Consider the following 23,223-nt stretch of genomic DNA (forward strand, 5'->3'; position numbering starts at 1 on the left):
TCTTGAACCTCTCTCTGCCCATCTGCCACTCCCCCTCGCTCTGTCTATGTTATCCTCCCTCCTCTCTCTGTCTATCTGCTCCTATCCCTCTGTCCATCTTTCCCACCCCTCTCTTTCTCCATCTCCCCTGTTTCTCTACCCATCTCCTCCGTCTCTCTGCTCTCTCTGTCTGCCTCCTTTTCCCTTTTTCTGTCCATTTCGTGCTCCCTGTCTCTCTGTCCATTTTCTTCTCCCCTGTATGTCCGACCAACTCCTCCTTTTCCCCCTCTCCATTTGTTCTTCTCTTCCTCCCAGGCCTTTAGAAGGAGGTTTTTTCCCACGTCTTTGCCAGAATGTGCCCATGTTACATGTATTCTACGCACATTTACGCATATATTTCACCTGTATCTCTAGAGAATTTCGCCCTTCATTTTCAATTTCCCAGGGCTCAATATTTATGGCGCCATATGTCCTGAAGTGTGTGTCGTACAATGATATGCAATTTTGTAGGTACATTTAGTAGAATATGCTAATATTGTGTCGTGAACAGAGTTATTAGTAAGCAAGTAATAAATTAAAAGGTAATGCCTGATGCGGCAGTTTTACTGCAAGAACAGCGAAAATGTAATAAACGAAAATGTGTGTGAATTCCTAAAGGATCAAACTGCTGAGGTCATCGCTCCGTAGACTTGCACACTACTTAAACTGATTTGTGCTAAGAACAAAACACACACACACACATACACACACGCCTGTAAACAATAAACTTTTTCCTTTCATCCGTTTTTTTGGGGCGGGAGGGGGGAGTGTGAGTCAGAAAACATCCCGTAGCGGTTTGAAATAATGTATAAAGTTCGTTGCAAGTGCTGTCATTCTCAAATTGTGGATGAAATATAGTCTGCCTATTTGTGTGTCGTGAGCTACGCTTCGTTTTCACCCCCATCCCCACCCCTTTGAGAGGTAGATGGTTCTTCTTACCCCTACAGCGATTCCGTGCAGACAATAAGCGATATGTGTTCCCAGTTTGGTTGAAATCGGTCCCATAGTTTAGGAGGAGATGTGGTATAGACATACATACACTTTTACAACATGTATGCATTCGTAAAAAAACTTCTGTGTTTCAGAAAGAGATTGCACGTAACTGACAGACACACACAAATGGGCAGAGGATCTCTCCACGTTTTTAACTCTCCTTACAGGTGCTCAGAATGGGCACCGTTTAGTGAGAGCAACTGTCAAAAAATCATGCAATGCATTGCAGTCAACGACACGAATGTCCCAGGATGGTGCGATGGACATCTCCATATCACCCTTATTATTCTATACAACCGCTGAATTCCGGCAGGTCCTCATGATCTCTTTTACTGTCATATCATCTACTACAGGAGCTCTGCCATTTTTCCATTTCTAATGCAGTTTTATCTAGATCCAACAGCTGCACATCAATTTCCTCTGTGATGGTGATATGTCTCTCGTTTCCCTCTATTTCAACACGTGTATTTGTTTCATCTTGTCTTTCATATAGTTTTTGGAAGTATTCTTTCCATACTTTCAAAACTTCTTGTTTCCCTCACAGGAGTTTTCCTTCTTTGTTGATGATTTTTGAAGTATTTTCTTTTTGCTTCCATCTGTTACCTAATACGCGGTATAATATCCTGTTGTCATTCTCAAACATTTCCCAAGGCATCTTCTTAGCCAATGCAATCATTTTTCTTGCTGCCCAGCTTAGTTGTTTCCATTTACCACTGTTATGTTTTGTTCTGTTTATAAAACATGCTCTCCATGCGTTGTTCTTCTTCCTGGCAGAATGAAGAGTACGGATTAAATCTTAACGTGAATTGGGGGTCCAGAGGGAGCGAAAATTATAACGCAGAGTCGCCACCTGTGGCGGCAACTGTGGCTCTAACGCAGCTGGGCATTGAGTCGAAATGATCTTAGGTAACAGATAAGGTTACGTCATTCCACTATGCTTCATTAGTAGGCCGATGTCGTGCCAGCTTATCAGAAGTGGGTGTGAGATCTAGAGAACGTGCTGGTCAGAGCAACAGTCGAACACCGTCTACATCGAGGTAGGTCATGACAGCACTGGTAATATGCAGTCTTGCGTTATTTTGTTGAAACAAAGCGCCTCAGAGTCCCCGAAGATAGGGTACAGTAATGTCCCGAATAATCTCGAAATGTAATGGTTTCCGTCCAAATTATTGGCTATGCGATCCAGAGGTCGCATGTCTACCCAATGGTATCTCTTATCTTCGACCCACATACTGGGCTCGTATGATGATGACGAATGCAATGTAAAAATAATTTTTTCATAATGAGGGGCCACAATCATAATATATTTCTTTCAAGTCAGTACCATCATTAGATTGCTTTTTATTTGCAGAGTTACATTTTAGGCACTGTATAGCACTAAAACACTTGATAATGGCACTGTAAAGCCCAAATCATGATCGTATAAATGTAACACTGCAAATAAAAAACAGTATAATGGCGGTACTGACTTAAAAGAAGCACTGTAAAAACGTTCTTCCTGCCTAATACATCCATACATGGTACGTTGTAAGGTGTACATATGTTTTCCACCATTGTTAATAATAGACCTGTACTGTAATGGAACAAAGATAAATGAGTGCGTAGAACGAGTACTAAGTCAGATCCTTGAGTCTGTGCTAAATGTGATCTGTGATGTGCTTGGGCGCCTGCCAGCCGTGCAACGCTGGGACATTCTTATTTGAAGCATACTAGCGAGCAGTTGAGTTTTTATAGAAGGATATTTTATATTTGCGACTGTGAAAGAAATTGCCCAGAATTGTTATGGAGATTAAAACTTGTGTGTAACCATATGTTATTGACTTTATTGATGGACAAGGTTTTTGTAGGAATTTTTCTAGGTAACCAAAGCATGCTCCTGAATTAACTGTTTGTTCGTCAGAACTATTAATTAAAGAAATATCTTTGTCCCTCAGATAACTAATAACATTGACGATTAGTGTTAATTTGACCTCTTTGATTTTCGTTATGTCACAAATCATGCAACTGCTTACAACGTCTGTAATTTTTGTGTTGAGAGAATTTCGTAATTGTTAGAGTCTTCTTATGTTGTACAGTCGTTTTTGTCAATAATCAGAGTTTAATTTTTCAAGAAAGACTTTCTTTAGAGAAAAACACCTCTCCATCATTCTTAGAAAATTTTTGAACATTTTATCGTGTGTGCATCGCCACATGAAGCCACAGATTGTTTCTGACAAACAAAAAACAAATTTTGTAGTGAGTTGGTTACTTTTTCTTTAGCTGCTGTATCCACTGATTTCTATTTGCTTTTGAGAACATCAGTAAAGCTGACATGAAACAGCATGCTGCTCATGAGGTAAGTTATTTTTATTTCAGTGCAGATCTCACGTTGCATTCTTGTGAGCACACAGTAGACAGTCAAAATTTTGAGATATTGTGTTTACTAAGCATATTAATTTACAGCTAACAGTGTAGGCAAGTTTAACAGTTACTTTCTACCGAGTTGGGGAGTATTTTATTTCGTGGTTGTTTCTTGTCAGACACAGCATTTCATGTTACGCAACTTTCATAATACAGTGTCAGCTAAATAGTTTTCGTTGAGGACATAATTAGTTTCCTTTGGCATTTAATTAGATTCCTTTTCATTATTTCAAGTTCAGCATTTCACTAAGATTTAAGTTTTGTATCACGACACTGTTCACAGGCGAAACACAATCAACACAAATCAACAGTCAGCATTGTTAAGTAGTTAAACACGGTATGTATGGTACATGTTACACAAAGAGAAAGCTATATAAAAAGGAATATTCAGTATTTCCTTATACAGATAGATTTTTATAAAAAATTTACAACGTCCATCGTGATGCTGTTGGCAGAACTGGGACTCCTCAGAAAAGACCATGAGTTTCTACATGTGTGTCCAGTGTTTTCGTCGATTGCATCACCGTCGGTTCGCCTCTCCGTTGCCGCGTCATGAGCAGTTACCAAAATGACTGCCGTGCTGACTGCTCATGGAGTTCCAGATGCCAGTGCACTGCCCGCATGGATGCTTGTCTTGCTGCAAATATGCCCATTCCCTGAATCATAGTTCTAGACTTGCCTGCCCTCTTGGCCGTTCCGCCTTTGGACAATGAGATCCTACATAGCGTTGAGTATGTCTAACACGAACCTATCAATTCTATATTCGCATGGCAGTCGCGGCATCCCCACCAACGTCAGCAGCAACAACGCGGAAAGGTAAACAGGAGTCTCGATATTCCGCGATCCTGCCACTGTGAAATCCAACTCATGATGTAGACTTTTCCCCTTCTTACACAAGGTGTAACAGTATGTTCTCACAAACCCCAACATTCAAATGCGATTTCTGAATCTTTCTTTACATATAGAATAATGTTACACCATAATTTGCACGGTTGCAATGAATTGTTGATCATTTGCATATATTCGAACTGGAAGTCTGTTGTATGTCGTTTTTATTAGGTTGCAGTTCTACTGACCGCTGGAATATATACGCAGAAATCTACTTTACTTCAAGTTACTTAAAACCAGTAATGCGTCTAAGTTACCACTTAAATACATATAATCTGTTCAAAATGCTACAAATGGCACTAAGCACTATGGACTTAACATCTGAGGTCATCTGTCCCCTATACTTAATACTACTTAAACGTAACTAGCCTAAGGACATTACACACATCCGTGCACGCGGCAGGATTCGAACCTGCGGTTCCGCACGGAAGCCCCTAGAACCGCTCGGCCACAGCGTTCGGTTATAATCTGTAATTGGAAGGTCTTGGTGACCCAGATTATGGACACAGAGACATAGGTTGAATAATTGACGAAGAAAGTATGCCCCACACCACCAAACAGCCACGAATATGTCGGAGAGCGCATTTATGAAAATTGTGGTACATAACTTCGTCGGGCCTACAAATAATCTGCTGGCCGGTGTGGCCGTGCGGTTCTAAGCGCTTCAGTCTGGAGCCGCCTGACCGCTACGGTCGCAGGTTCGAATCCTGCCTCGGGCATGGATGTGTGTGAGATCCTTAGGTTAGTTAGGTTTAAGTAGTTCTAAGTTCTAGGGGACTGATGACCACAGATGTTAAGTCCCATAGTGCTCAGAGCCTACAACAAATCTATCCGTATTGCTTATCTATATCCCAAAATTTCAGGAGTTCTTAGTGCAGAAATACGTTCCGTATATGACAGTTACAGATGAAGATTCGAGTTTGAAGGCCCCGGTACACCATTTTTACCGCTTAGTACAGTTGAGATATGCATAGTTTACATGTATGTGGCTGGTTCTTCTAATAAAAATCGGTTGAAAAATTTCAGTCCTTTGTTGTCATCATTATTCAGGATATCGACTGTATTCCTTTTCCATGTGTGTAACCAGTCATGATGTTTATGGTACTAGAGGGTGCTGCAGACGGTAGAAACGGTTGGTTGGTTGGTTGGTTGATGTGTGCTGCAGACGGTAGATACGGTTGGTTGGTTGGTTGATTGGTTGATGTGGGGGAGGGGAGCAAACAGCGAGGTCATCGGTCCCATCATATTAGGGAAGGATGGAGATGGAAGTCGACCATGCCTTTTCCAAGGAACCATCCTGGCATTTCCCTGAAGCGATTTAGGAAAATCATGAGAAACCGAAATAAGGATGTCCGGACACGGGTTTGAACCGTCGTCCTCCCAAATGTGAGTTCAGTGTGTTAACCACTGCACCACCTCACTCACTATGTAATGTTTGTGTGTTATTTGTCTTAGATAGTTTGCTACGAATTTCGTGTCTGTGTTCGGTCTGTGGAATCGGTTCGTCAGTATTTTATGTGGTTTACGAAATATATCGAGCGGTAATGTAAGGTGACTCACCCGGTATGGTCCACTGAGGGTTTCAACGATCTGAACAATCTGTTTAGAGGTTCAGCTCGGAATGCTGTTTTAAAGATCTGAGTAGCTTTATTTGGCATAAAGAACTATCCAAACAAGTGTTTTGTATTTCGGAGCTACTTAATGAATATCACAAACTGATGAAAATTAGGGAAGCCGGAGCTAGGTTTCAGAGAGAGAAGATTCCGCAAAACCTGGAAGTTTCAGAGCCATATTTAAACCTGTGCTAAACAGAAACAAAGATCTGGAAGCAGAAAATGCTAAATTTCCGAGGATTTCCAAAACCTATACAGGAAGAACCGATAGAATGTATAAATGAGTATATTTGTGAGTATATACATTCAAGTTTGGACAGAATCTCATTTTAAGCCAGCATTGTGGATGAAGTAACAAGTCAGAATGCTTCATTATTGTGAAGCTTGTGGACTCCATAGGCGACATTCAAGAACATTTTTGGTTTTCATGATGTTAGCCAAGTTAGAACTGCTGCTGCTCTATTCACTATGCTGAGTGGCGTGTGTCAGAATTGTGATGTGAAGAACAAACTGGTGGCCCAGACCTATGATCGTGCTTCCATTCTGGCCACAGGATTAATTCCCCCCCTCTCCGCTAACCTCCATTTTACTCAATGTTTTGCATATCGTTTACATTTAATTTAGCAACAGAATTGTTCTTGTGTAAAGCCGTTCAGGATTTTTTTCTTCTCCATGCTTGAGGGTATTCCTGCTTTCTTCCACCCGTCCTTCAAACGGAATTGTCAGTAATCGTATTCCTTCCAGTAGTCAAACTAAATGGAACTGTAAGGCCAGAATAATATCTGCAATTCACGAAAACCATCCAGAGGTAACTGAGATTTTCAATGAAATAATTGACAGTGTAGATTCTAGTGCAACGACTACGAGAGAAGTTTGTGGTTTCAACAAATAGCCTCCTAGATTTTGACTTTGTTTTCCTCTCTCTGTTTTTGAAAGCATATCGTTAAAGATTGAACTGTTTTCCAAACTCTATAGAAAGAAAACCAATGGTGCGTAGTTTTGCAGCAATGCTGTCTCGGAGTGCGTATCTGAAATTAAAAACTTAAGAAATAAAGATACTTTGATCGTCTTTCAAATTCCACGAAACTCTCGACTACTTCGCAAGCTAAAGCTTCCATGAACAGAGCCGAAATGATAGATGAATACATTGCCAATCCGTTGATGTCAAAATACAAAAAGGTGTACTTGGAGGTATTGGATAATATCGGAACACAACTGGAAACAAGATTTTCACAATGTGATAAACTGCTCTTCCTTAAATTAGGCGATATCTCTCAGTTCGCCAGCTATGGTCGGCATTGCCATGTAGACGCTGTCGTTTCGTTTTTACAAACGTATGGTGCGTCCTTCAGTTCAAATGGTTCAAATGGCAGGATTCGAACCTGCGACCGTAGCAGCAGCGCGGTTCCAGACTGAAGCGCCTAGAACCGCTCGTTCACAACGGCCGGCATAAAGCAACATTCCACTCTGTCAGTTTAGGAGTCGTTATCAAAAAAATGATTGTGAATGAAACGGGCCAAATTTGTCCAGAAGTTTTAAACTATTTTGTCTAATTGATACCATTCCTGCAAGAAGTACTTTAATTGAAAGTAGTATTTTTTGCCTTAAACGCGTAAAACGTATATGAGCAACGGTGTGGCTTGTTTGTACCTCAACCGAAAAACCAGTAAGGCGAATACTCGAAAGCCAAGACACATTGTATGAGGATGTCGTCGAAATATTCGAGAAGAGACCATGAGGATAAAATCAGAGAGATTAGAGCCCACACAGAAGCATACCGACAATCCTTCTCTCCACGAACAATACGAGACTGGAATAGAAGGGAGAACCGATAGAGGTACTCAGGGTACCCTCCGCCACACACCGTCAGGTGGCTTGCGGAGTTTGGATGTAGATGTAGATGTAGAAGGAGAAGGATCGTCGAGTTAGCTTCGTTTTACAAGAAACAACGGTCAAACGCCCCATCTACGAGTTCGTTTGTAAATAAAAATAGGTGTTGTTATTATTAGTGTTATTATTGTGGTAGTCGTCGGTGTCACCTTAGTAGTAGTAGTGGTAGTGGTAGTAGTAGTGATGGTGGTGGTGATGGTCGTTAGGAACGCTAAGTGTGTGTACTTTAAAAGGGGAGAAAAGGGGATTTTCCAATATGTGTCCTGGCCTCCCCATAATTTACGCCCATGATACACCACTGCCTGCGATTTGATGCACATTTGTCCACAGGCCGTTGTGATCGAGGTTCAATCTTCACTTCGTTTCGTGCTGTGTTGCACTACTGAACGCTGTTCTTAAAGTCACTTTTCATCCCTCACTAGTTACATGACATTTACAAAGAAATGTTTCAAATGGCTCTAAGCACTATGGGTCTTAACATCTGATGCCATCAGTCCCCTGGACTTACAACTATTTAAACCTAACTAACTTAAGGACATCACACACTTCCATGCCCGAGGCAGGATTTGAACCTGCGACCGTAGCAGCAGCGCGGTTCCGGACTGAAGCGCCTAGAGCCGCTCGGCCACAGAATCCGGGTGACATTTACATATAATTAGCGCTTAGGAATTGTACCACAAGAGGCAGCCTAAAAGAATCAACCATTATTGATTCCTCGTACATGTATCTCGCGAAAGAACCGTGAACTAAAAGTTAGGGATGACACAGAGGCTTACCAACTGTTTTTTTGCCACGCACACAGTAAAGTGGGGAAGCGACAATGATACACGAGGTACCCTCCCCCCCCCCCCCCCCCCCCCCCACAAATCACAGCCAAGAGGACTGGGGAGTATAGATGTAGATAAGATCACAACATTATCACAGGATAGATGCCATAATCATCCACGCATCAGTACATGTGTTCGGCAAGAAAGGTGCTGTACATAATTTACATTTCCACTTTCTTTGTAGGAAGGCTTACGAACTGAGACTCCAATGAAGACCCCCATATCTTAGAAACAACCTAGAGATTAATTTAAGTGACGGTTTTTTTTATCACAAATAGTATTAATGAGTATAGTGCACCTTTGGTGCACGACGATGAAAACCAGTGACTTGAAACACATCGCAAATAAACTGACAAAGATAATAACACATTAGGATTGTGAATAGCTAAGGTAAATATAAGTAACTTAATATCGTAGATGATTTCTCTTCAGAACCAATATCGCCACTGAGGAAGACCGAATTTCATTCGTCTGCTCTAAAGAAGTGACATATTTGATGAAAATGTTAAAACTTGAACCTTCTCGGCGCATGACAAGTCTTCGTACTGGATACGTACCTAGAAACGGGTAAAATTGTCCCCGCATTTTGTTTATGTGTTGCAACAACACATCCACCATACTCTCTCGTTGATGTGCTGTACAAGAGATAGCATTCGTTAATGAAGTATCACTCCTAAAATGTTGACTATTAGGGGCATGCATTCGGTTGTAGGGACTAAGATTTGATACTTGTCCATTGTCGCTCATGAAAGGGTGAAGCCTGGTTCAACAGACACGGATGATGGATTCCTTCTGCCTGAAGGGTATAACAGAGAGTGGTCTTGGTGGTGTTTTCGTTTAACATGTGTTTCGTGTCACAAGTGTCCACCAGCGTTAGAAGTAGAAACAGTATGGTGCTAATCCGGCACACAACAATAAAAAATTTCAAGAGTGTGTGACCCCTAGACGATGTATAGTTCCACTACCTCATTCAGTAAATATGGCGCGTTTGTTTGAGACAGTCATACGCACTGTCTGCGTTTAGTAATGAAAAATATTGACAAAAATAAAGGTTTTTTTTTTAAGAAACCATATTTAATTCAGTGTCACGGGACGTTTACGGCGGAGGAACATTGTGTTTGCTGTTTCAAGAAAGGGCGCTGAAGCTGTAGACCGACTCGGGGAGTCATTCCGTGAGTCACCTCGGATCCGTGACTCACTGGAGATCGGTTATCGACAGCGGGGCCGAGCACAGAATTTAGAGAAAGTTGACGCCCACTGCGTCCTACGCAAAGCTGCAGCGTGTGGAGCAACGTGCCACCCAACGTATAATTTTAAGAACACGAAGAGAGTTGATTCTCATAGCTAGGCAGGAATGCATTCCCCGTTACACTCATCAAGGCCTTTTTATAGCTTAAATAAGTGACTACTGTTGTGTAAGCAACTACTAGAGCAATATTGCGGCATTAGTCTCTGTTAATCGATAGTAATATTATAAATGCGAAAGTAACTCTGTGTGTTACGTTCTCACGACTAAACCTCAGAATCGATGGCGAAGAAATTTGGCATGGAGATAGCTCGAGCCATGAGGAAGAGCATAGGCTACTTTAAAAACAGTGTAACACAAGATATTTATCCATCTGAAGAATATCACACGAATTAGAAAAAAATATTTACTTTTTGAAAATATAGTTCGCTATTTGACGCTTGAACTTTATCATATTTGTGAAAATGCTTTTATTGGTTGAGATATTCTCTCGGGAGACTGGAACAGAAGAGAATCGAATGTTTGACGTGCTGTGCTACAGAAGAACGTTGAAATTTTGGTGGGCTGATAAGGTAAGGAATGAGGAGTTTCTCTGCAGAATCGTCGGAGAAAGGAATATATTTGAACTACTACGAGAAGAAAGGACAAGATGATACGACGTAAGTGAAGACATCAGGGAATAACTTCCATGGTACTAGAGAGAGGTGTAGAGGGTAAAAACTGTAGTGGCTGGAATACACACAACACAAAATTGATAACGTAGGTAATAAGAGGTTGGGACAGGAGAGAAATTAGTGGCGGGTGCATCAGACCAGTCAATAGACTATTGACTATAAAAATAAATAAATAAATAAATGTTCTACGTAATACTACTCAACTTCACGAATACAATGCTTACATAATCCTCAGTTTTAGTAAGAGCAGGCATTACTGTGGGGATGGGGTGGGAGAGGGGGAAACAGGCGCAAGTCGCACTCAGATCTCACTTAGTATTACATATTTTTCGTTTTCGCTCTTCAAATGGACAAGAGCATCATCAGAACATACAGTGTAAAAGATACAAATTTACATCATCCGGGAAACTTACGCTAACGTTACATAAATTGCATATTCTATTTCTAGTGTGGTGACTTACGTTTAAAGTGCACTGAAAACACTAAACATTTCGTTTTTTAAGTTGGCTGACAGCCGTTTAAGGAAAAGTAGTGAATGATGACACTGACAGAGCCTAAGGTAAAACTGGCTATACAACAGTACTTACGGCGTCTATAGTATAGTGTAGCCAAAGATAATTTTCAAGTACAGAAAACGAAATTTACATTTTAATTTCTTCTTTTGCAGGCTTGTTTACACACATCTCATATTTGTGATTATCTTCTAATTTTTGAAAAAATACTAGTATATCTGCAAAAAATTTTAATATACATTAAAAATGGATATTTATAAATGTCTTTACATATATGTATTCAAAACTATCGTTTTAAAAAATATTTCTGTTCGGATAATAGGTATTTATTATATTTTGGTTGAAGATCTACAGCACTTAATCAGATGTCTGGAAGAACCGCCCGCCGTTGTGGCCGAGCGGTGCTAGGCACTTCAGTCTGGAACCGCGGGACCACTATGGTCTCAGGTTCGAACCCTGCCTCGGGCATGGATGTGTGTGATGTCCTTAGGTTAGTTAGGTTTAAGTAGTTCTAAGTTCTAGGGGACTGATGACCTCAGATGTTAAGTCCTATAGTGCTCAGAGTCATTTGGACTGGAAGAACCCATGTAAATTAAATTCGTTTTGTTCGTTTAAAATTTGTTGCGGGTTTTTCTTCATTTCTAAGAAAATTTCCAGTTTGATCGTTGGTACCGAGCAAGAAAGCGCAGTGGTTAGCTGTACTTCAAACGTCATTTTAAGTACTATAGTACAGCCAGTTTAATTTTTGTGCTGTTACCCAACTTTAAACGTACATTTTACTAGAAACAGAATAAGTGCTGCACGTAACGTAACGTAAGTTTTCCGTATGATTTCAAATTGTGTCTTTTACAGTGAATATACTGATGATGCTCTTGTTCATTTGAAGAGCGAAACTGCTAAGTAAAATATGCTAAGCTCGTTACTGTTTTCAAAAACTTAATCCTCAAATTGTTTAATCCACACTTCCTCAGTGACTAACTTCGATGCAGATAGCCTCAACTGTGAAGGAAAAACATAAGCCACTACAGAAAGTAAGAATGTCGATCCCTAGGAGGGTTGAACAGGGAATGAAACATTTTTTTTACGTCAGTGAACGTAAGGCACATTATAAAATTATTAAATTTGCTGCATAATATGCACATTGTATAATGTATAGCTCCCTTAGTAGCACGATGCACAGACGGGTCTTCCTGCGAATGTTCTTGTGTATTCCGGCAGTTCAGTTGGGTGAGGCGTTTGGATGGGGGGGGGGGGGGGGGGGGGGCAGAGCCACATATCGTGAGCTATCCTTAGAGCGAGGAGACACCTGAAGGCAGCTGACGTTATCGCACATAAAGTTGCTTACTCAGTCACCATTACCCACCCTACTGAGCCTATTGACATGTGAGGCCCGCAATAAGTAACAGTCAGTGATTGTATAGCTGTTCATTCATTGCTATGGAAGCGTAAAGAACATTTTAAAAAATCTTAATGTTAATGTTGCCGACTGCTATCAGTTGGTGCCTTAACATTCTTCTGCTTCTAATTCTTCATTTTCATGACTGACAGGCACTTTCCCAGATGCGATCGGGTTTTACCAGAAGGAAACGATTTCTGATTATAGAAAACTCTTGTAACTAAACTAATACTGCTATCTGGGAAGAAGTGGTTTTACACTTTTTCTCATACGATATACGTTGAACGTAAGTGAATTTTAATTTTGTCACTTTTAGTGTTATTAAGTTCCAGAACACAGGAACAAAAAACGTATATGAAATTAGCACAACCGCAGATTTAACAGTGTATAATAGTCGGAGACGTTCCCTTATACAGAGTAAACAGATAATATCTACAGAAAAGAGCTGGTTTGAATCAAATTATGTTATGAAGACTACAACAAACTGCTGTTCCTGTCATTTAGTTAGTAAAATGAAGAAAAACAATCATGAATTCACTTCAGAAAGCCTCGCAACGCTGCTACATGTGCAGACTGGGAATTACAGATTCCTCATTTCTTCTTTTAGTGGCGGGGCGCGATCCCCGTTTGCTGCCGTGAGTGATTTATTGAGTCGAGACTCCAACCGATGCGGAGGTGCGTGGGAGAGCGTACTCTGAGACGGATGGCCCGTCATGCTGTCACATTACAATAACAAAGTGGCCGCTCGTCTCCCATCTGGCGAACCATACTTGCCAGTGAGGAATTCAGTCAGGGAGCGGGAAACCTGGTAAGAGGAATGGGGATTCAAGGGATGACTTGAAACTCAACTGCACCAACTGTTTGATCACTTTATTCACTTTTTTGTATCGTTGTACGGCTATTCTATTAATCATATGATATTGCAGATTATCATTTATTGCGAACTCAGTAGTTGTTAAAACTGTTTATATTCCAAAGTCACTAATTATGCCTAAGTTCGTTCATTTGTTGTTCGGTTATGTTAACTGTATGACGTATTATTCATAAAGTTCGCCTATGTGAAAGTTGGTTGTATATCTATAAAAAGGAAGAAAAGAATTCCTTAGTTTGTGTATCTGTGCGGGTCATTTTAATGCGTGCACACTGTTAGCAGTTGTTTACTTGCGGTTCACTGAATCAGGGAGCAGAACGTATGAAATATTATTTCCAACTGAAATTTCGTGACCCAGTTCCGTTGCCAAATTGAAGTACTGAGATATGATCCCTCTTAGTTCTTGGCCAGATATTATTATCTGGAAGCTGAATGTCTGTTAACAGATCGTGATTTCTTTAGTTGGTTTGCGTTCACGAAGTGAATGGCAAATTCTGTCGACGATTGATGTTCTCATTCCTTAATAATTAAGTCTTTATGTCTAATGGGTCAGTAATTGTATGTAGTCACGTTTCATCTACTTTCTGTTCAAATATTATTGACCGAGATTTCTTTCACTATTAGGAGTCGAACTGGCTGAAATATGTAAAGGAAGTCATAATTTACCTAGATTATTAATAACTGCGTCCACGGATACCCACCCACTTATTCCTCAGTAAGAGAATGCCACGTTCCCTTTGTCCTCAGTATTATTCACTGCAGTGATAGAGTTTTAGAGGTAAGGAAAATAAAATTTCTTTCCCTTACCCACATCTCTTTTTAAGTTTGACGGTGTCTTTGTCCTACAGATGGAGAGGATCAGCTAAAACCAATGAAACTGTAGGAAATTGAGGTAATTAAAAGCATTTCTAAAACAGTGGTTATTTCCTTTGACTATTTTAAGTTACTCAACCGAACTGACGCTAATGCAACGAAGTCAGTCTACATCTGTTAGAAATGCGGGTTTCAGTCAGTCTATTCTCATTGTCGTGGCCATCCTCAATAGGCAGAGCTGTGATAATCTGTGCTCATTCTCTCATGTGCATCTTAATGATCCTTTCTTTTGAGAATATTTGCCATACTTCTCACTGCTGCAATGATAATATGATGAACTGCTTAGCCATACCCCTTGAGTGAGCGAAGATTTTAAAGCAATATGTTAAAAAAGTGACAGATTTCTAGCTACAAAAATCTATGCGATAGCTACAGATAATCTGCATGGAATAGTTATATTTTTGTTTCAGACACCAATATTCCTTTAGAGTGAAACAGGAACTGACTGTGTAATGTGAAAAGGAATGACACACATTGATGTGACAAAAGTCACGAGATAAAGATACGCACGTATACAGATGGCGGCAGTGTTGCGTTCACAAAGTGTACAAAAGTTAACTGGAGGAACCGTCTTTTGCGCTCAGGTGAATCATGTGAAAAGGTTTACGGCGTGATTACAGCCGCAGAGGAAGAATTCGCATACTTTGAAGACGGAATGGTACTTGGAGCTAGACTCATGGGACATTCCATTTCTGAAACTGTTAGGGAATTCAGTATTCCGATATCCACAGTGACAAGAATAAGCCGAAAATACCAAAATAGAGCCGTTACCTCTCGCGACATGCAACGCAGTGGCCGTCGGCCTTCACTTAACGACCGAGCGCAGCGGCCTTAGTTGTCAGTACTAACAAGAGAAACAAAAATACGCAAAACAATAGCAGACATCAGTGTGGGACGTACGTCGAACGTAACTGATAGGGTAGTGCGGCGAAATGTGGCGTTAATGGCCTATGGCAGCAGACGATCGACGCGAGTGCCTTTGCTAAGAGCACATCGCCTGCAGCGCCTCTCCTGCGTTCGTGACCACATCGGTTTGATCCCAGACGACTGGAAAACCGTGGCCTGTTCAGGCGAGTCCCGATTTCAGTTTATAAGAGCGTATGGCAGAGTTCGAGTGTGGCACATATCCCACGAAGCCAAGGACCTAAGTTATCAACAAGGCACTGCGCAAGCCGGTGGTGGCTACGTTAATAGAGTGGTCTGTGTCTACATGAAATGGAATTAGTCCTCTGGTCGAACTGATCCGATCACTGAGTGGAAATGTTTATGTTCGGTTACTTGGAGACTATTTGTGTACATGGACTTCGTGCTCTCAGACAGTGATGTCACCTGGTCACAATGGTTCGCCATTGCTTTAAAGAACATTGTGGACAGTTTGCGCCAGTGATTTGGCCACACATATCGACAGACATGAATCTCATTGAACATTCACGGGACATACTCGAGAGGTCGTTTGGTGCACGATCTGCTTCACCGGCAACACTTCCGCATTTGTGCGTGTGACTTCGAACAATTTATTGAGTTCATGCTCCGTCGCGTTGTTGTAATATACCCGGCAAAAGGAGGTCCGTCACGTTATTACCGGGTACCCATTCTTTTGTCACCTCACTGTTGTTCGACGTATATAGCACAAACTGCATTATTTTAAGAGCATAGGACAAGAAGTGCAGATTTGACACTTAATTTTGATAGCACTATATGTTACTGCAAATAGTGAAATGGGCGTTACAGCAGACAAAGGTTCTGAATAAAATAATGCAGACCAAGAGAATGCCTTCTACAGCCATATTGAAAGAAGGAACCTTTTAAACGGAATTAAATACGAATATTTTTCCTTTTCTTCTACCTTTGTATCTCTTCGGAGCGGAGAGCGGAGTCTAAATGGTTATCAACGGATGTTGTGTTTTAGAGATGGTTGGATGCCCTGCGTGTTGCCACAACTCGCCAGTCCGCAACTCCCCCCCCCCCCCCCCCAATCCCAATCCCAGTCCTCCTCCTCCTTCTCCTCCTCCTCTGCCCAGTACAATCCAGTTGTCTGCGTGTAGTGTAATTCAAGAGGAACTAAGTGTTTGCGAATCGTGTAACTGAGGCTAGACTTGAGTACCAGGCCAGTATTCACTAGACATGGGGCCGGCCGTTGTGACCGAGCGGTTCTAGGCGCTGCAGTCTGGAACTGAGAGACCGCTACGGTCGCAGGTTCGAATCCTGCCTCGGGCATGGATGTGTGTGATATCCTTAGGTTAGGTTTGAGTAGTTCTAAGTTCTAGGGGACAGATCACCTCCGATGTTAACTCCCATAGTGCTCAGAGCCATTTGAACCACTAGACATGGGCAAACTCGATCATCCTTGGGAACTAGTTCACTGGTGATCGCTCTTTGTTGGGAACCGTTCATTTTTATTCGTTCACCGTCCATTTGTGCTCGGTATATGGTTCTTATGACAAACTGAAAATTAGTAGCATAGGTGACCGAAGACGGAAGGCGCGAAGAGGGGGCACTTGCCTCCCCCTGGAGTACAGAGTTTCTATTCGAAACAGAATTCTGACACACTTGTAATTTTCGTGATTATGCAGATCCTCTATTTCAGCCAACTGTAGCGTTATGTGACTGATCGCAGTGAAATAATATAAGGCGGCGCACGAAAAACCGGCCCCGAGTACAGACTGCTCGCCAGTAACGCACGATGTGTTGACCGCTACGAGCAGAATAGATAAACATGTAATAATTAGGCACTGGAGAAATAACAAATAGGCTAATGCAAGCAACAACTTCGAAGCAATAGATGACGATTGGTGGGCGACAATGAGCAGTCTAGTATTCAGGGCCGATTTTTCGTCCTCTACCCTGTACGACTGAAATAATATTGTAGAAGTTATCATATTCTCTTTACAAAAAGTGACACCAGACACTCGATTATGGAACTCGGGCTTCATTCGGTTGTAAGTCGGTCTGCCTTCCATAACAATGAACACGCCCTTTTACCTTGGATCAAAAAAAGACGGAAAATGGCCACTCGTGTGTGCCGTATGCCGATTTCCTTTGCATGAGCAATAACAAAAAAATCTTGCCTATTTACAAGTATTTTTTCTGCTGTTTATCGACACACTGAAGCACTCTGACATGCCGTTCTGCTACCTGAGAAAATGTATGTATTACATACCACGTAATTTTTATGTAACTTACGTAATTATAAAATACATTTTAATCACCGGTCTTGGACGCTGAATAGAATATGAAAAGAACCAGAAATTCAGAGTTCAAACAAAGGTTTGGGACAGATCTATAATGGGCGCTCGCAGCGAACGAAACGAACAACTCGATACTGAAGTAACTATAAGCAGTCGGCAGTGGAACTGCGACGAGTGGCCGCGCGAAGAAGGACGAGACCGAGACCGAGACCGAGACCGAGACCGAGACCGAGACCGAGACCGAGACCGGCCGAGGTGTCGTTGCGGGAACAAGACCGACCGTTTCCCGTTCCCGGCAACTATAAGTAGAAATCCGCGATCGGAGTGTACTATGAAATAGCGTTCCTTAGCATTCGTTCCTCGCTCCTTCCTTTCAGCTTGGTGAACCGTTCCTTCGGACCCGTTAGTTCGCGAACGACCCATCTCTAGTATTGACCTAGTGGGACTTGACAAACGGCTGGCCGGCACACTGTCCCCCCGTCGTTAACCCGTCGACTAAATTCGATCGAGGTCGGCGCACATCGCCGTCCCGGCAGTGGTGCTTTAACACGCACAGCTATCCGGGCAGATTAAATACGAATAAAAGAGAAGAAATTAATCGAATATTGTTCAGAATATAGAGAAATCAACGAAAATTAAATAAAAATATTGTTAAGAATCATAAGTGACAAAAATTTAGTTGCACCATACTGGAATGCTACAACAGTTACGCACTAGTGAAGAACACTTAGAAGATATACAAAGCGCTCACCAGAAACACACTGAAAGTGAAAGGTGGCGATGCAGTCGGAAAGACGGAAATCGTATGGAAGCATGTAGGACAGCAAGCATCGCATTACGTGCCTCTGCCCTCTACAGCCATTAACAGAAGGAAATTCTAATTCCACCGGCGTATAAGTAAAGCGGTGACGAAAAGTATTTATGGTGTACTGAACTCAGGCGGTTGGCGGTTGATTAGCTGTTTCCTCATCATTGAAAGGCGGGATCGAATTTCAGGTGACATTGGCTCGTCATCTGTCACTCTTGTATCAGACCTAAAAATTTTAGAATTAGCAGTCACGCTTTCGGAAATACAGTGTGAATCACCTAACGTTACCGCTGGATATATTTCGTAAACCACATCAAATACTGACGAACCGCTTCCACAGACCGAACGTAAGGAGAGGGGCTGGTGTAATTGTTTAATACAAACCATACAAAAATGAACGGAAGTATGTTTTTTAACACAAACCTACGTTTTTTTTAAAATGCAACCACGTTAGTTTTGTTAGCACATCTGAACATATAAACAAATACGTAATCAGTGCCGTTTGTTGCATTGTAAAATGTTAATTACATCCGGAGATATTGTAACCTAAGGTTGACGCTTGAAACTTCCGACGTTCAGTTGCGTGTTGTAACAAACACGGGCCACGGTCGGCGAGCAGCATCTGCAGGGATATGTTTACGATGACGACCGTCTTTACGAGTGTGGCTGTAGTGCACTGTTGTGGTTTGGTCTAGCTGTCGCAGTGTCCGCATGTTGCGCTTGCTGCTATTGTTACTCTGCATTCGTCTCCGCACGCAGACCAACTGTAGTACACCGTGTTACCAGACGTCTGTGATAGTGTAGTGTTGTAGGAACTGAGACCATGGTGTATTCGAACTCTGAAAAGGTGGAGATGATACTCATCTATGGCGAGTGTCGACGAAATGCAGCTGAAGCCTGCAGGGTGTATGCAAATCGGTACCCGGACAGAGAGCGTCCAACGTGCCGCACTTTGCAAAACATCTACCGCCAACTGTATGCAACAGGTATGGTCGTAGCACGCAAACGGGTCCGTAACAGGCCCGTCACAGGAAAAGCGGGTGCAGTAGGTGTGTTAGTTAGATGCTGTTTCCATGAACCCACATATGAGTACACGGGACATTCCGAGAGCCGGTGGACTGAGTCAAAGTAGTGTCATGCGCATACTGCATCGTCACCGCTTTCACCCGTTTCATGTGTCGCTACATCAGCAATTACATGGTGATGACTTTATCATCGAGTGCAATTCTGTCAATGGGCATTAACAGAGAATGCGTTGCAGTTCTACCTGTTTACCGATGAAGCGGGTTTCACAAGCCACGGGACAGTGAATCTACGGAACATGCATTACTGGTCCGTGGACAATCCTCGCTGGCTCAGACAGGTACAACGACAGGAGCCGTGGACTGTAAATGTATGGTGCGGAATCATTGGCGACACCTCATTGGTCCTCACTTCATTGCAGGGGCCCAAATAGCTGCAACATACACCGCGTTTCCATAGAATGATCTGCCAACGTTGCTCGAAAGCGTCAACTTTAGGTTACAATATCTCCGGATGTAATTAACATTTTACAATGCAACAAACGGCACTGATTACGTATTTGTTTATATGTTCAGATGTGCTAACAAAACTAACGGGGTTCCGTTTAAAAAAACGTAGGTTTGTGTTACAAAACATACTTCTGTGCATTTTTTTATGGTTTGTATTAACCAATTACACTAGCCCCTCTCCTCACGTTCGGTCTGTGGAATCGATTCGTCAGTATTTGATGTGGTTTACGAAATATATCCAGCGGTAATGTTAGGTGACTCACCCTGTATACCCCATTATTAGCTACAGGCAACATTCCACCACCCTTGACTGGAAGTCTTGACACAGTAACAGTCCTGGGCTGGAAAGTGTTACTGAAATGTACATAGAGATGTGGGAAAGGTGGAGAGGAGATTTGGTTGTTCACAACTGAGGATGTTCACAGCTGACAACGTTTTATTATAAAACTTCTTTTGTCTTATTTTTTACGTATTTTCTATTTTCTTTAACTGCGTCAACAGCTGGATGGATGCAGCACTCATCCAGACACTCAATGTCCGTTCTTTGACCCAGGTGCTGGAAGCAAGGACCTGGTACCGCCAGTAGTGATGCGGTGTGGCTGGCGACGATGGCACACACATCAGCTGCCAAACGAGCAAGACGCTGAGAAAGCAGGAATACCTTGCTCAGTAACATAGAAGTGAATAAGTGAAAGGCCACACTGCAAGGCACAACACCACTGCTCGATGACATAAAAAAAACAAAGGGCAAGACATTTAAGGGCTGGCGCAAAATTTAATCGGAAAACCTGAACACGTTCCGACTTCATGTTTGTTATTGAGCATGCGTTATTCATTGTGATTAAGTAAGCCGGAAGGAAATTGATGAAACTCAGATCACCGTAAATCTGAGCATTAAAAAAAGAAACACACACCTACACAAATGGACACAAGCATTTAGCGTCAAACAGTAACATCGTTTCTCTGCATGTCCAGTTAGTAATTCAAGGTAGCACACATAACAAGCAAACAACTGCCGCTCTAACTCACACTGAGTCCTGCGCAAACTAGAAAACTCACAGTTAGTACCTTAATTAGCTTGGTATAACTTACGACTACGTCAATAGGCCCTTATGACAAACTGCGTCTGCTCTTACAGGCACTAGCCGTAACTTAACGTAGGCTTCAGTTCAAGTTGGGGACCTAATCCCTTTAAAACTAAGCATGCACTAGCCAAAACTGAAAACCAAGTGCACTATAATAGTAAAGGGCACCTTACACTGCTCAGGCACCACCAAGTGACTAATTCTTGGGGAAGGACGAGAGAAGTAGACGAGAGCGACAACAAATATCCATCTGTTGTTCCTTGGTACAAACAAGGTCCATTAAATAACTGTGGTGACTCCCATAATATACAACATGGGCAAGCACAAAACATGTTCATACAAGGAAAGTCCCGAGACCACAAGTCAGTCAGAGACAAGTCATCCCCAATTAACAACAGGAACACCTGAAACCAATACAAGGAAACACGACGGCGGCCACATCAAACTAAAATCCAACCACACAAATACAATACTGTGTCAGACGCAGCTCTCACATACAACATGTTCGCTGATAACGCCACTAAGTGGGCAACTAACGAACAGTGGTATCTTCACTCGCGCTTTAGTGACTGGTGTTCCGCTTTGTACACACAGACACATACGCCATCCTCTCGGGAACGAGCAAATTGTTTCCTCACCAGTATACGCTACTCGTGTCCTATCACTAAGACAATGAATCAATGAGATTTCAGACAGTAGCTACACTACCTTAACACAAGCTGTTGCAGAACAACAGGCAGCCAACTTATACGGTGCAATCTTGAATGTCGTTGGACTTGTGTGCTATCAGCCTCATCAGCGGTCACACGTCACAGAGGAACCACTCGCAGCGGATTCCCGATCTTGCGATCCCAACGAACCAGGCACACAGGCCGATGACACTACAAACCGGCTTTTGGGTGCCGACCGCATGACTGCCAACACACACCTGACATGTGTAACTAATCACTGCTCACACGTCACGGCTCCACTCCCCGCGGAGCTATACTCGATTCCCGAAATCACGACAAAAAATAGATCAGGAACACACAAACCTCTCTTCTAACAATAGCTCACTCACAACTGCATTTGAGTTGCCAGTCACCGGTAACTGTAAGAGTGGTGCTGGAAGAAGCTAACCAAGGCTACACAGTAATTCCACATTTCAAAGTAAGTCAACAAATAAAGCGACATCAGGCAAATTAGTTCAAAATCACTTCCACTTTCGTCAGCGTACTGTTCCTCCAACGCATGGCTTTTTTTTAGCTAAAAAAAACTCTTAGGGGAATGGGCACAAACAAACAATCAAGGTCCAACGGAAGACTTCAGATACCGAGAGGTGAGAAGCACCACTATAGAACTGAACAGACACTTAGCTGAAAGTCCACTGCACTGCCCACAACGTCGTGATATCATGCCTGTCACATGGACACCTCAATACATCGTTGCTACTTCGGCGACACACCGAGGAAAACTTGATAGCAACCGCTTGAGGCAGTCAAGACTGCTAGCTAGTTCCCTACTGAAAAACCTTGCGCGGGGGAGTGCCGTACTCCCAGGACGCAACACGCGTGAGGTCTCGCGAACAGATGCCAGGCAGCGCCCCCCTTGGAAGGTGGCGAGATGTTTCAAATGCGCGCAAGGCAGGGCTGCACGGCACTCTCACGTAATTAAAAACACATACAAACGCGGTCATCCAGTGCAGGCTTTCACGGTCACTATTTACATCTTTAGTGATTTCTGCTATACGGTTAATATTCAGTACTCTGAAGCATTTTCCTGTGCATAACGTTTGGCCTTCTCATGACGGAAACATTATCAGTGGCTATAAAGACGCAGTTAGTTTTAACAAACTCAGACTACTCGGCAAGCAGAACTGCCATACACACCGCCTAATGTCAATATAATAAAATTCACCAAGGACATGCACAATCGTTAACAATATAGCTGCACAGGAGAGGAATAAACAAATTAATGATTGCGTGGACCAACGGCCTTGCCGCAGTGGTAACACCGGTTCCCGTCAGGTCACCGAAGGTAACTGCTGTGGAGCAGGGCTAGCACTTGGGTGGGTGACCATCCGGTCTGCCGAGCGCTGTTGGTAAGCAGGACGCACTCAGCCCTTGGGAGGCAAACTCAGGAGCTACTTGATTAAGAAGTAGCGGCTTCAGTTTCGTAAATGACATAGGGCCGGGAGAGCGGTGTGCTGATCACATGCCCCTCCATATCCGCATTCAGTGACGCCTGTGAGCTGAGGAGTACCCGGTGGCTGGTCGGTACCGTTGGGCCCTCATGGCCCTTTCGGGCGGAGTTTTTAATTTTGTGATTTCATACTCCACAAGCCACTTTACGATGCATAGCAGAGGGCACCTTGTAGCGATGCTAGTCATTTCCTTTCCTGTTCCACTCGCAAACAGAGCGAGGGAAAAA

The sequence above is a fragment of the Schistocerca gregaria genome, chromosome 5 (genome assembly GCF_023897955.1).
Source record: "Schistocerca gregaria isolate iqSchGreg1 chromosome 5, iqSchGreg1.2, whole genome shotgun sequence".
NCBI lineage: Eukaryota > Metazoa > Arthropoda > Insecta > Orthoptera > Acrididae > Schistocerca > Schistocerca gregaria.